The sequence below is a fragment of the Pongo pygmaeus genome, chromosome 6 (genome assembly GCF_028885625.2).
Source record: "Pongo pygmaeus isolate AG05252 chromosome 6, NHGRI_mPonPyg2-v2.0_pri, whole genome shotgun sequence".
In the NCBI taxonomy this organism is placed as follows: Eukaryota; Metazoa; Chordata; class Mammalia; order Primates; family Hominidae; genus Pongo; species Pongo pygmaeus.
In genome coordinates, this window is record NC_072379.2 from 77,146,837 (window position 1) to 77,163,267 (window position 16,431).

At 32.5% G+C, this 16,431-nt stretch overlaps 1 long non-coding RNA gene across 1 annotated transcript in view; it reads right to left on the reverse strand.

Moving 5' to 3' along the window:
- The window catches only part of LOC134739869 (uncharacterized), a 148,839-nt gene that overhangs the window by 16,975 nt on the left and 115,433 nt on the right, over window positions 1-16,431 (reverse strand). The window contains exons 3-4 of the long non-coding RNA XR_010126940.1: window positions 13,416-13,480; window positions 11,267-11,322 (exon numbers count right to left, since the gene is read on the reverse strand). This is a non-coding gene — a long non-coding RNA (uncharacterized LOC134739869). The remainder of the gene's footprint in view (window positions 1-11,266; window positions 11,323-13,415; window positions 13,481-16,431) is intronic.

Here is a 16,431-nt window from a genome sequence, read left to right on the forward strand (position 1 = left end):
TTGATAAATAAATTCAGTGTCATTGCAGGATACAAAATCAACATACAAAAATCAGTTTTCTATAAGCCAATTAATATGATTTGGCTGTGTCCTCACCCACATCTTATCTTGAATTGTAGTTCTCATAATCCCCATATGTTGTGGGAGGGACCTGGTGGGAGGTAATTAAATAATGGGGAAGGTTTTCCTCATGTTATTCCCGTGATAGTAAGTTCTCACAAGATTTGATGGCTTTCTAAGAGAGCTTCCCCCTTTACCTGGTTCTCATTCTTTTCTCTCCTGCTGTCATATGAAGAAGGACGTTTGCTAACCCTTCCACCATGATTGTAAGTATTTTGAAACCTCCCCAGCTGGGCAGAACTGTGAGTCAATTAAACCTCTTTTCTTTGTAAATTACTCAGTCTTGGGCAGTTCTTTATAGCAGCATGAGTACTGATTAATACACCAATAATGAAATAACTGAGAAAGAAAAAAAGGCATTCCCATTTATAATAGCTACAAAAAATTAAAATATTGTGGAACAAATTTAACCAAGGAGGTGAAAGACCTCTAAAAGAAAAAATGCAAAATGCTGATGAAAGAAATTAAAGAGAACAGAAAGAAATGGAAAGACATCTCATGCCCATGGATCAGAAGATTTAATATCATTCAAATGACCACACAATTCAAATCAATCTACAGATTCAATGAAATCCCTATCAAAATATCTATGTCATTTTCACTGAAATAGAAAAAAAAATTCGAAAATTTGAATGGAATTTAAAAAGAGCCTTAATAGCCAAAGCAATTTGCCCTACCTGACTGCAAAATATATTACAAAGATATTGTAACCAAAATAGCATGGTTTTGGTATAAAAACAGACATATAGATCAATTGAACAAAATAGTGAACCCAGAAATAAACCCATGTATTCAAAATCAACTGATTTTCAACAAATGCACCAAGAACATAGATTGGAAAAAGACACCTTCTAAAATGAATGCTATTGGAAAAACTGCATATTCATAAGCACAATAATAAAATTAGATCCCATATCTCTCACAATATATAGAAATTAACTCAAAATCAACTAAAGATATAAATGTAAGACCTGAAACTATAAAATTCCTAAAAGAAAACATAGGGAAAAAACTCCAGGACATCGGTCTAGGCAAATATTTTATGGCTAAGAACTCAAAAGCACAGTCAACTAAAACAAAAGTTGGACTATATTAAACTAAAAATTTTCTGCACAGCAAAGGAAACATTAACAGAATAAAGACACAATCTGTTGAATATGAGAAAATATTTATCCAACAAGGAACTAACATCCAGAATATACAAAGAATACAAGCAACTCAACAGCAAAAAAGCAAGTCCATTATAAAGTGGTCCAAAGGGATGAATTAGATATTTCTCAAAAGAAGACCGATTGCCAACAACTACATGAAAGAAAGTTCCACATCGCTGATCATCAGAGAAATGCAAATTAAAACCACAATGAAATATCATCTTATTCCAGTTAGCATGGCTATTATTTAAAATGTTTAAACACAAACAACAACAACAACAACAAAAAAACAATGCTGGTGAAGATGCAGAGAAAAAAAAATCTTAAACACTGTTGGTGGAAATGTAAATTAGTATAGACATTATGAAAAACAGCATGGAAGTTTCTCAAAACACAAAAAAATGAACTACCATATGATCTAGCACTTCTGCTACTAGATATTTATTCAAAGTAGAGGAACTCAGTATGTCAAAATGATATTTTCACTCTAGTTTATTGCAGCAGTATTCACAATAGCCAAAATATGGCATCAACCTAAGTGTCCCTCAACAGATAAATGAATAAAAACTATATGGTTTATATACCCATTGGAATACTACTTGGTCATAAAGAAGAGTGAAATTCTGTCATTTGTAGCAACATGTATGGAACCAGAGCCCATGATGTTAAGTGAAATAAGCCAGGTACAGAAAGATGAATATTGCATGTTTTTACTCATATGTGGGAGCTAAGAAAGTTGATTTCATGAATGCAGAGAGCAGAATGATAGTTAACAGAGGCTGCAGAATGTATGTGTGTGTGGTGGTGTGTGTGATGAAGAGCTATTGGTTAATTGGGCACAAGCACACCGTTGGATAAAAGGAATAAGTTTTAATGTTTGATAGCAGAGTAGAGTGACGAGAGTTAAAAACAATGTGTTGTATATTTCAAAATAGCTAGAAGGGAGGGCTTGAAATGTTCCCAACACATAGAAATTATAATTACTTGAGTACCTTAAATACCTTAAATATGCTGACTCAATCATTACACATTCTATGCATGTATCAAAATATTACGTGTATGCTCCCCTCACCAAAAGAGAAATAGAAGAAAAAGAATTCAGCGTAGTATCGTGGTACCTATACACTTTTCAAAAATCTTTTATCCACACAAGAAACAATTCTTTATATAAAATAGTCTTTTGCCTCACACATTCTTTTATAAAGGTATATATTTCACTCTTGCATTGAGCTCAAAGAGGAATTTTGTAGGAATTCTTGGTTTTAGTAGGAGGAAAATGCACTTTCCCATCGAGAAATATAAAAGTGCGTTAAGTAGCACAACTGTCCTTTAAAATTTCAGAGGTTAAAAAGCCAAGGTTGGTAAACATCTGAACTACAATTCTCTCTCCTGGAAGGTAGATTTTTACAGCTTCTCTAGTGAGCCTTAAAAATAAGAATTTTTAAACCTAGAACCCTCTGACCTTTTACATTAAACCCAATGGTCAAACAATTTTTATAGATGCATTGGTTTTAATAATCATAAATCCATTAAACTCTTCAGGTATGTGCATGCACATTTAATGTGCCATTTCTCAAAGCAAAATATATTAATCATTTAAGGAAGACTGTTATAAAGAGAAGTTCACAACTAATTAAAATATGTTAAGTTATACAAATAAAGTTTTCATATAAATTTAGCCAAATATTAACATAATATCCCTACATTACCTAGCATTCTGTAGGGAACATTACTAATTTAAAATGTTCCTATTTGCTCAATGAAAGTCTTATTAAATACATATTTCATTTTTTGTCAGGGTTTAATGTAAGCCACATACTCTTCTGAGATTAGTATATTTTAGTACCACAGTATCTCTTATACTAGTCATTGCAATGACAAGAAAATATATAGAAAATTCAGGCCAAAAGCTATCTATCAGAAGTAATTTTTAAAATTCCACAGCAAAGAAACCCCTACCTTTTAGGTATGTTTACAATAACGAAAAAACTATTTTCGAACTTTTAAAGTTGTATCCTTGATATAATGAGACAAAATGTGATTTAAAACCAGTGATTAACAGTGTCTCTCCAATAACAAATAAAAGATAAGAAATAAAGAGGCTTATACTATAAACATGAATTTCAGACATCCAACACAATGACTCCATAGAATACATTTGATTCACCCACTTAGCTCCAGTGATAGGTAAAATAAAAATAGGAACAAGAAAAAATAAATAGGTTCAGAACATAAGAAATAAAATAAAACTACAAAATTGTGAGTGAGATTGAATCATGAAATCACTGTGTTCTTAGCTTAAAAAAGGAAATAGATACCAGTGTTTTAATTCATTCAAGGTAAGAGTTCAAAGGGATTTGACATTTGACAATAGGTCTCTGATTCACTTTTTGGAGTCAGATGCTGAGAATGAATCTCCTTACATGTGAATAGATAATAATTAAAATAAACAATAAAAAGGAGCAAATCATCAAAAATACTATTTCCAACCATCATCATCAAGGTAGACTTATAAAAGCAGGAAGACACAGATAAAGCCATTCAACGTGTAATGATACCAAGCAAGCCAGGAGTATTTTACCTGGATCTTTGATATTCTTGATTTAACCATGTCACAGGAGCCCAAAAATACAACTTTAAAGCCTGTTTCTGACTGGAGAGTCTTGGGAGCAGACAACGGGAATCATAAAATGTTAGATGAGGAGGAGTAAAAGCAAAGAATTTAGAAGTGTGGAAACAATCCTCTAAACAGGTCTCTTTGTTAAAATTTTGAGATCCATGATTTAAAAAATTGCTCACAAAGTCAATAAAATCAATAACCAGAAAATGAATAAATTCCAGAAAAATAGCTTTGAGGAAATATGTGATAAAGACTTCAAAATATATGTTAAAATTGCTTAATCAGATAAGTAAAGGGCTATCTTCCCTTTACAAAAGACTGCACAATAGGCAAAACAAAATGAAACTAGAAAAGTAAGATATATAAGAAAATCAATTAGAAATATTGGGGAAAAATAACAACCAAAAACATTTAACTAATAAAATTAACTCCATACTAAACACAAAGACTTAGTGACTGGGAAAAATTTACTTAGGAAATCACCCAGTATGTACTTATGAATTAATTCCCAATTCACCCATGGTTTGGGGGACTTCTTATTTGTAGAAGAGCAAAGAAAAGTATATCTGCCTTCTCAGAAGCCATTCAAACAAGAATAGAGTGATGTAAAATATTTAAAGTGTTCAGAGCACAAAAATTCCCCACTAATCTAGAATTCTGCACCCTGCAAAATTATCCCGCAAAAGGCAAGGAGAAAAAGATACTTTATCAGACAAACAAAAATGAAGGAATTTGGTACCAGTAGACCCATCATGCAAGAAATGTTAAAATAAGTTCTTTAGAGAGAAGAAAAATAATATAGGTCAGAAACGTGGATGCAATAAAGAAAGGAAGAATATTAGAGAAGGGATAAGTACAGGTAAAATAAAAACTTGTTTTTTACGCATTGTTATATATGCTTATGTATAAGTAAAATGAAAGACAGCAATGATAGAAGAAATGAGAAGGAGGAATTATGATTATTTTGTTATTATAAAGTACTCTCATTTACATGAAGTGGTATAGTATTATTCAAAAGTGTACTTAGGTTACTCGTACATATATATTGCAAACTAGGGCTACTAATTAAAATGTAAAAAAAGAACTACAACTTATCTGCTGAGAAAGGAGAGAAAATGTAACCATATAAATGCTTAATTAACACCACATAGGCAGAAAAAGGGTAGAATCAAAAATAGAGACAAAGAACAAGGACAAGAAAACTTCTTTTAAAATATAGTAAAATATAGTAAATATTAATCCAATATTAAGCAAATATAGTAAATATTAATCCAACTATATCCATAGTCATTTAGAATATTAACAATCTAAATGCACCAATTAAAAGACCGAGATTTTTCAGAATGGATCAAAAACTAAAACACAAATATACATTGTCTATAAGAAACCCACTTTAAGTATAAAGACACATATAATGACACTTATAAATTGGAAGTAAATAGATGGAGGAGAAAAACACACCATACTAACACTAATCAAAAGAAAGTGGGATAGCTATGTTGATTTCTGACAGAGCAGATTTCAAAGTGAGGAAAGTTATTAGGGATAAAGAGGGGCATTATACAATGATAAAACGATTAATTTTTCATGAAAAATAACATTTTTAATGTGTATACATCTGACAATAGAGCATCAAACTATGTAAATGATAGAACTGCATGGAGAAATAGATTAATTCAGTATCACAGTTGGAGACTTCAACATCCTTCTATCAGAAAGGGACAGATCCAGCAGGCAGAAAATTCATAAGGACATAGTTGAACTTAATAACGCCATCAGTCATCTGGATATAATGAATATCTGTAATCTACTTCATTCAATAACAGCAGAATATGCGTTCTTCCCAGGCTCACGTGGAACATTCAACTAAACAGACCACATTTGGGTAATAAGACACATCTTAATAATTTAAAAGAATAGAAATCATACAATATTGGTTTTCAGACTACAATGAGATTGAATTAGAAATCAATACCAGAAAGACAACTGGAAAATCCCCAAATATCTAAAAATTATACAGTGTATACCTGTAAATAAAATAAATGAGTTAAACAAGAAATCTCAAAAGAAAATTTAAAATATTTTGAACTTAATAAAAATGAAAACACAACTTATCAAAATTTGTGGGATGTAGCCAAACCAGTGCTTAGAGGAACACTTATAGCATTAAATAAGTAGATTAGAAAAGAAGAAGGATCTAAATCAGGAATCTACAATTTCACCTTTAGGAGACGAGCAGAAGAGTAAATGAAATCCAAAGTAAGCAGAAGAAAGAAAATAATAAAAAAGATTTCCATCAATGAAATTTAAAACAGTAAAGCAATAGAGAAAAATCAACAAAATTAAAAGCTACTTATATGAAAAATTGATAAAATTAATAAATCTCTTTGCAAAGCTATGAAAAAAGGAGAACACAAATTATTAATATCAGAAATGAAGAAAGAACATCACTGCAGATCCCATGAACCTTAAAAGAATAATGAAATAATACTATGACAAATAAATAATCATAACAATTACTCTGACAGAGAAGGCAAGGAAGGGTGGAATTAGGAGAAGAGCAGCAGCCAGAAACCTATATTTGGCAGAAAGAGTCCTATAGGAGAGAGTCAATTCATCCCTTGAACCCTTATGAAATGTTGTCTTGCATGCATTGCTGAAATAGGCCTATTTTTCTTTCTATACTGCTAACACAAAGAGAGCCAGCCAAGATGAGAGTAGAATAACTCAGCAGGAGTTTGAATTTGGACTCTGCCACTTTCTGCAGTGTAACCTTAATCCAAACTTCTGTGGTTTTTTTTTTTTGAGTTATATTTTTCTTTTTTTTTATTATGCTTTAAGTTTTAGGGTACATGTGCACAACGTGCAGGTTTGTTACATATGTATACATGTGCCATGTTGGTGTGCTGCACCCATTAACTCGTCATTTACATTAGGTATATCTCCTAATGCTATCCCTCCCCCATCCCCCCACCCCACGACAGGCCCCAGTGTGTGACGTTCCCCTTCCTGTGTCCAGGTGTTCTCATTGTTCAATTCCCACCTATGAGTGAGAACATGCGGTGTTTGGTTTTCTGTCCTTGTGATAGTTTGCTGAGAATGATGGATTCCAGCTTCATCCATGTCCCTACAAAAGACATGAACTCATCATTTTTTATGGCTGCATAGTATTCCATGGTGTATATGTGCCACATTTTCTTAATCCAGTCTATCATTGATGGACATCTGGTTTGGTTCCAAGTCTTTGCTATTGTGAATAATGCCACAATAAACATACGTGTGCATGTGCCTTTATAGCAGCATGTTTTATAATCCTTTGGGTATATACCCAGTAATAGGATGGCTGGGTCAAATGGTATTTCTACTTCTAGATCCTTGAGGAATCGCCACATTGTCTTCCACAATGGTTGAACTAATTTACAGTCCCACCACCAGTGTAAAAGTGTTCCTATTTCTCCACATCCTCTCCAGCACCTGTTGTTTCCTGACTTTTTAATGATTGCCATTCTAACTGGTGTGAGATGGTATCTCACTGTGGTTTTGATTTGCATTTCTCTGATGGCCAGTGATGATGAGCATTTTTTCATGTGTCTGTTGGCTGCATAAATGTCTTCTTTTGAGAAGTGTCTGTTCATATCCTTCGCCCACTTTTTGATGGGGTTGTTTTTTTCTTGTAAATTTGTTTGAGTTCTTTGTAGATTCTGGATATTAGCCCTTTGTCAGACGAGTAGATTGCAAAAATTTTCTCGCATTTTGTAGGTTGCCTGTTCACTCTGATGGTAGTTTCTTTTGCTGTGCAGAAGCTCTTTAGTGTAAAATTAGATCCCATTTGTCAATTTTGGCTTTTGTTGCCATTGCTTTTGGTGTTTTAGACATGAAGTCCTTCCCCATGCCTATGAACTGAATGGTATTGCCTAGGTTTTCTTCTAGGGTTTTTATGGTTTTAGGTCTAACATTTAAGTCTTTAATCCATCTTGAATTAATTTTTGTATAAGGTGTAAGGAAGGGATCCAGTTTCAGCTTTCTACATATGGCTAGCCAGTTTTCCCAGCACCATTTATTAAACAGGGAATCCTTTCCCCATTTCTTGTTTTTGTCAGGTTTGTCAAAGATCAGATGGTTGTAGATGTGTGGTAGTATTTCTGAGGGTTCTGTTCTGTTCCATTGGTCTATACCTCTGTTTTGGTACCAGTACCATGCTGTTTTGGTTACTCTAGCCTTGTTGTATTGTTTGAAATCAGGTAGCATGATGCCTCCAGCTTTGTTCTTTTTGCTTAGCATTGTCTTGGCAATGTGGGCCCTTTTTTGGTTCCATATGAACTTTAAAGTAGTTTTTTCCAATTCTGTGAAGAAAGTCATTGGTAGCTTGATGGGAATGTCACTGAATCTATCAATTACCTTGGGCAGTATGGCCATTTTCACAATATTGATTCTTCCTATCCATGAGCATGGAATGTTCTTCCATTTGTTTGTATCCTCTTTTATTTCATTGAGCAGTGGTTTGTAGTTCTTTAAATTGCGGTTTTATAAGCAGTTGCATGTGGTTATTAGACAACTTGTATCATAGAAATGATAGGATCAAATTAGAAAGAGATTACTTTTACAAAAGCATAGCTGGTATATAGTGAACTTCTCTGGATAAGCATGAACATTTGTCAGAAGTTTTCTTCACAACTTTTTCCATCTGAATCTAACATCAAAATCTGTAAATGGGGAAGTCATGTTCATTTTTGTGCATTATTTGTAACCATCTGAATGCAACAATGTAGTTTGCTTTTACTTCTTATCCCGATGTTGCCCACACATATTGTGCCAAATACAAAGCAGTGGTGTAAGTTTGAAAATGTGGGTTTTTTTGGTATATAATAGAAAACCGCTAATTACTTTTTAGAACTAGTTTAGAGAATTAGCCAAGGAAAAGCATTAACATTTAACTGTTCTGCAATGTGTTAATGTTTTTTGCTTTTAGTAGCAACACTCCTCAGATTTCTCTGTTGACAAAGCCACTTAAGACTAACTTAAAATGGCCCTATGAAAATCCATCGCCTTTTCTGAAGATCCTTTCTGTTATATTTATTTACTATATTTTCTTAAGTGTACAACAAACTTATTAAGAATCTTCAATTCTTCCATTCTAAATGGAGTCAAAGGTGCTGGACTGGTTACAGTTTGGCTCAGGCCTCTTGGGAAACATCATTCATTAGTTCAAGAACGGAAGATACACAAGCCATCTTTAACTTCAAGAGGATGTCTTAGAAAAAAAAAAGTTATCCTTTGTTTTAATCACTTAAAGTCATTTTCTACTATTAAGGAGAGAGATATAAATAATTTTGTATTAACTTTATATAAAAATAGTTTTTAAAATATATTTTAAAATACTCAAAGGCTGAATTTTGTTGCAATGCTGCAGAAATGATATTTACAGTGAAGGATTAAATGCATTTATTAACAAAATATCTGTGAGTAAAAAATATTACAAATAAAAAATCAGAAATTCTTAATTAATGATAAGCATAGATCAGTATAATTTGTAGTAAATATTTTTAAGAACTCACACCTAGCAGCACAAAAACACTGGACCTAGAAATGCACATTATTGTCCAACTTTGAATCACTGTCATTTTGTATTTCATACCCTGAGGAGATTTCAACATGAAATAAAAGATGACATAACATATAAAGTACTTTAGCTCTGGATACCATTATGAAACTGCCTAAACAGATAACTCCAAAACAAGAATAGTTATTACATAATTAAGTGATCATTACTTTTCTTTCCAAATTGTACAATGAAATGTCCTGTAAGAAGTGCTATATCCTAAATGTTGGACTATTCTAGCTAATTAGCAAATAATTATGCCCTGGCCTTTTGCCAAATTCATAAGTGTTCCATTGCTAATGTATTGCATATATGATGTACAGATTATTAAAAGGTACTCTTATTATCCCTTCCTTTAAAACAGGCCTTGGGATACTTGATATGATAGTATATATTTGGTACATGCAGGATAAAGTCTTTTGAACACCTAATTAGGTAAAAAAGGTCAGCCAAAAATTTAGTACTAAACAGTATTTGGGCAATTTGGCACCAAAAGAGAGTTTGAAAAGAGCAAGTCAAACAAATGGGATCCAAATGGTGAGTTAAGATAGGCAGATACAGAGAAGTAATTTCTGGACTGTGAGCAGTTCAACACAGTTTAATATACATTGGGATTCTGGAAATTAATTGGCTAACTAAAGCAAATTAGAGCCGGGGGTAGAAATGATGACCAGTTTGGTAACTTAAACACTGCTTTTTGGCAAGTGCATAAAACTTTATTTTTTTTGTAACTTTCTTCAGGAGAAAAATAAAAACAGTTTATGGAGTTGAAGCACAATGGTATGTAGATTGGATATACACAATCATTGCATATGGCAACAATGCTCATCAAAATATTTCTAGATTTTCTCTAATTTATGTTTATTGAAATATGACTTGTCATTGGTTGCAAAGCTACAAGAATTGGGAAAAATCAATTCTGTTAACAAATTGCTCTTAAAATTTAAATTATTGAATTCCATTTCCTTTCAGGTTTACTATTTTTACCATTGAAAATTATAGAAAAGTATATTGTTATAATTTGATATTATGTAATTGTCAATTAAAACAAATGAAGTGAGTTGATAAACTCACTTCATTCACCCTAGCTAATAATGGGTCTATAGTATATATAAATCACAAACTTCTTTGTCAATTTCCTTTTTCTAGCCTCTACAAGGACATTCATAGGTGTGCCAAAAAAGCATTAAGCCACAGCACATCCTTGATAAATTTCACTAGCCTATCCTCTCTAAAATAAATGGAATTCAGGTTCCATTCATTGACATGAAGCAACACTACAACATGCTTTGAGTAATTTTTAGGTGTTATGTCAATTAGAAAGCTTAGGGTCACTGATTATATAACTAGATGTTAACTAATTATAAAACCTTCCAATGGTAATTAAAAATCTATTATAATTAATGAAAAAATGTTAAAAGGAGTCAGTTATCTCAGCAATTGGAGTATTTTAGATAAATTAGCTCATTATACTTTTCACTACCTGTCTAAAAAGGCTAAAAATAATCTTGTAGAAAGGTCTTATGTAGTGTTTACAAATGAAAAGTGAACTAGAGAAATGAATCAAATATATGAGTAGTTTAGTGCCCTTGTTCTTAAACTCTGAAATATTCACATATTTAGGATACTTTTCAAAATGTGTATACATTTATATACGTTTTAAATTTCATTCATTAAATAACAAATGCAAACTTCTATTTGTTAATTTGATTTATATAAGTCAATATATATTTGGCTTAATCATGAAGCCTATGCTTACATTTACTTTTCACTCACCTGTAATTTCTCTCAGCCAGTCCCCAGGGCAACACCTTTTTTATGTGGGTAAAGTCCTTTAAAATGATATAGTTAAAAAAATTTAAAAATGACTCAGCAATAACAAAACAGAACCAATGCTTGTATAAGCACATATTTTATGAGACTGGCAGAAAGGCAACATTGACTCTGCCAGAGAAAAATTGCACAGAACCAACAAAAACAGACAAGAAAGACTTTATTCAACACTATTGCAACAGGGGAGGGAGATTAAATTCAACTCCTTTGAAACAAAGGGCAAGAGACTTTTAAGCACTGGGGTGAGCTAGTGGAAATATACTGGAGGACACTGGAGGAAGGCTGATTAGTATGATTAGGCATTCTGTGCTTGCTAATTGGCATTTATTGATGTTAAGCTCCTACCCTCCCATAGAGACTGGGGGATAAGGATCCTGTATTTCTTGATAATTTCATTTCAAAGAGATGCTCTGAGTTCTTTGAGAAAGACATTTCTATGTTGTAAAAATGGCAAGAAGATTTATATCTCAAAGGTGCACGGAAACAATATATAGTTGCAATTTTTCTAAATTAAATGCTCTAGGAAAAGTGAGATAAAGGACCTATAGTCAGGAACAAATCTGTTTAAAATTTAGTTAAGCTGAAGGGAATGGCAAGACTTTTTTGGTCAACTCTGAATATTTCACAACCTTTTGTAACTTAATATTTGAGTTTCTCTCTAACAATAGAAGAGAGCAAATTTCTTGCCTGGATGTGAACCAGCAAATTTCTGGCTAACTTACAAGCTTTATATATAAGTTTTATTTTTTTGACAATCACATAAGCATACAGGATTTCTGGGAGAAGAAAGCTGGCCTAATAAATTATTATTTCAGAATGAATAATTAAACAAAAATTAACCAGAAAACATACATACACCCAGAGAGGTTTTTTTTTTTTTCCTCTCTGTTTCTTATTTTTCCCAAGATTGGTGCATGTTATAAAGAAAAATAATATTAGCATTTTCTGAAATAATATAAAATAGCAAATGGATCTTAACCTCTATAATTGTTTTCCTATCAATAAAGGTAAAGTGCAGAAAATAATCAAATTATAAAATAAATACTTCAGTGGAGAATCTGGGCCGGAATATTGTTGGCACAAATTAAGGGTGGTTTTCTTCTAATATGTTTAATGTCTCTGTAATTGTTCAGTCCAATAGTTCACTTAGGATGCAATCTTTATGATGAAATATGAATGATCTTGTTTCTCATATCTTTATGTAATAATCAAAAATCAGTTTGAAAGTCACAAATCAGATCTTTTTCCCTTAAATCAGGGCTATTCCCATTCTTTTACACTGATTTGTCCATTGATATAAAATGTGCTACTTAAATACAGCATCAGGAAATTATTTCTGAAATGAAATAATATGATCTGTACTCAAGCACAGCAAGAAAATATGATGGATATATTGTTAACTGCCTCTTGTGAAGGAAGGTCAGATGGAGAAATAAATGCAAAATTGTTTGAAAAGAAAAACTACAGCAAAAAAATGGCTAGCAACATTTCATCAGATGCTTCACCTAAGAACTCACAGTTTGACAGAAGACATTGATACTTCGAAAACTCATAGCCATGTTTAAATTTAATTTTGTTGCCAAAGTTATTTGTTAAATTACGGTGAAGCTAAATGTTTAGATTTATGTCAGATTTTTTTTTTTTTTTTTTGCTATTGTAAAAACTGAAAATCAAAAAGAAAGTGAAATATACGTTATTTCTCATGAGGGAACAGAATTATCTTGGCCATCATAACAAACAAGTTTTATTTTACACAACTTTTCTACACTAAATATTTTAAATTGGCATTTTAGCTACTTTTAGTCCTTTCAATTAGAAAGTTATAGCCAAGTCTGTGATTCAGGTATGATTCAGTATTGTCATCCATCATAATGAAAAAAGAACGCTTTAGAATAATTCTTTAGAGGGTCCCTTTTAAAGGAAAGTTTATCCAGATAAAAACACGTAGAAGATGACCAACACCAGATTGGAATGATTTAACACTTGGTGACTGAACTTGACCCCACCTTTCTCACTGAATCATCTGACTAAATGAGATATAAATGTTTTATTCAAATTAACTGTAGGTATCAGTGCAATTTAAAAATCTTACCTTATCTAAAATATCCAAGAGGACTAGAGTTGTAGTTTTTGCTCTAGCATGTCTTCCTCAAGCATCTTTATAAAAAACATTAACAAAGAATTCATAACATTATTTCCTTGAAGTTAAATCTGGTGAATCTAGACTGGAAATATAGTTGAAACTGTGATTTCCTAACTGTGCCAAGTATTAGAATCACCTGAGAAATTTTTAAAATTATCAGTACCATCGTTATACTCAATACCAATTAAATCAGAGTATCTGGGAGTGGAAGTGACTCATCAATTTTTTTTAAACATCCCCAGGTGGATTAAATACGGAGTAAAGGATGGGAACAACTAAGTTAAAAGGTACCTCGCCTGGCATCAGGAAAAAATAATAAAACTGCTAAACATCCAGTAAAAGACTGTATTTGGATGGCATAACAACCACATTTTTTGCAGCATTAAAATATAAGCCAAGTAACTAATGAACAAAGTTGCTTCTAAGGGCTTTAATGAAATAAATAAGATGGATTGAAAGTTCACTTTAACTTTGAGTTCTTGATAATTCATTTCATTTTGTCAATTTTTAGGCTAAAAACAGTGCCTAAAGGCTCTTTCACATTGGTTATGCAAAATTCCATTCAGAGTCTCCTCCAATCTCCTTTCCTTTTATGGATAAAATCAGTCAGTAATAGCATGTTGAACTATATCATTTTGCTGTGATTTTTGTCTTGTTACATAAACCTCTCTTTAATAATATAGCGAATCTGATGCGAGGTTTGACAAATTAGAATACTGTTAGAAGAATTTAAAAATAATCAACATGATTAATTCACCATGTTTCAAAAGAGAAGACTGAAGCTTCTGGTTTTCAGAATCTTGCATTTCAAAAGTATTACCCATAAAAAGAGAATAACATTATCTGATTGGAATGTCAGAGAAAGCATTAATAAAAGGTGTAGTCCAAAATGAAACGTAAAGCTTAACACATTTTCTCTGGTAAATGAGAAACTTGATTGGCTGATGTATCCTAAATCACCAAACCTAAGATATCTTTTAATGTATTAAAACCAGCCATCCCATTACTGGGTATATACCCAAAGGACGATAAATCATGCTGCTATAAAGACACATGCACACGTATGTTTATTGCAGCATTATTCACAATAGCAAAGACTTGGAACCAACCCAAATGTCCAACAATGATAGAGTGGATTAAGAAAATGTAGCACATATACACCATGGAATACTATGCAGCCATAAAAAATGATGAGTTCGTGTCCTTTGTAGGGACATGGATGAAATTGGAAATCATCATTCTCAGTAAACTATCGCAAGAACAAAAAACCAAACACCGCATATTCTCACTCATAGGTGGGAACTGAACAATGAAAACACATGGACACAGGAAGGGGAACATCAGACTTCAGGGACTGTTGTGGGGTGGGGGGAGGGGGGAGGGATAGCATTGGGAGATATACCTAATGCTAGATGACGAGTTGGTGGGTGCAGCGCACCAGCATGGCACATGTATACATATGTAACTTACCTGCACGTTGCGCACATGTACCATAGAGCCTAAAGTATAATAATAATAATAGTAATAATAATAAAAAATAAAAAATTAAAAAAAAATTTATTTTTAAACCAATTATAAATGTCACTGTATAGTGTTTCAAGATTGTGTTTGTTTTTTTAATCACTGTGTTTATCAGCATAGGTAAACTGCTAATGCTAATAACTCACTGGTTTACCAAAATACAGGATTATTTGTGGGGGCCTATCCAGTACAGGATGATAGTAGAGAGGAATGCTATGTTACTTTGCTCTGCCATTTAGGCCTGATTCTTTTCATCCATGGCTTCTCTATCTATACCAAGGGCTTGCTGTCTTCTGCTGGCTCCTCTGCTACCAGCTCGGAGATAAGGGAGAGAATAAGTGTGGAGAACAGTGGAGAAGTATGATATGCAGCCATTTCCGAAATGTCAAGTTGGGTGACACCTTGTTCTTGACCTTCTTCCCCTTCAGAATGATGAAAAATAAATTTGTTTAAGTCGCTCCATCTATAATATATCATAGCAGCCTGAGCAGACTAAGATAGTCATAGACCCTTCTGTCTGCTTTCTATTGGTTAGAATTCAGTCACATGACCTTGCTTCAAAAAGACTGGGAAATTAGTCTAACTTTTAAAAGAAGAGAAATGTGGATTCTGTCCTTTTGATCAACAAATATCTTCTTTCCATTTATTCTATCTATGGAACACCCAAAGCCTCTCTCCAAGGGATTCAACACAAAGCCTAAGATCTCTAGGCAATATAACATATTGTTCGTTATTCTCTTTGATCTTGGCTCTGCTCTGGAAGATATTTTCCTTCTGTTTTTAACTTATTGTCTCTGTCTTTTGTAAGGATTTTAATCCTGTATAACTTTTTCAGACTAGCTCCTATGGAAGCAAACTTGAGTCCAAAGATTGTGTTACAGATTGAATAATAAAAGGCAATAAAATTCCCTAAAGTATTGGTAGGCTCTTAATCTATGCAGTCCAGAATATTCTCTTAGATAAATTTATTTCTTTGCTTTCTCACCTCTAAGTTTCTCTTTTTCAACTTAATGGCACACCTGGTGACTATCTATCTAAAACTAATTGGATGTCATATCCATACCCTCAGTCTAAACATGTTCCAGGTCTGAGTTACTTTAAGTAGGAAATCTTACAAAAGGCTTTTATTTTTTATTTATTTAATTTTTATGTTTTATTTTTTTACAAAAGTCTTTTAAATCACTCTTAAAAAATTGTTTGGAGTCCAGGTAAGTACTTCACAACCTGAATAAACCCAAGTTTCTGGGTTTTTTTTTTCCTATTCCTTTTCATTTAATATTGCCTATTCTTTCCTAAATTTATCTTTTTAGGTAATACATTGCTCAGCATAGTAAATAACCATATCCAAAAGAGAACAATAACAGTTTTTAACCAACCTCATTTCTTAAAGGTAGATCCCAGTAGATACACTTTCTCTCTTCTACTGTTTAATTAAATATTTGAC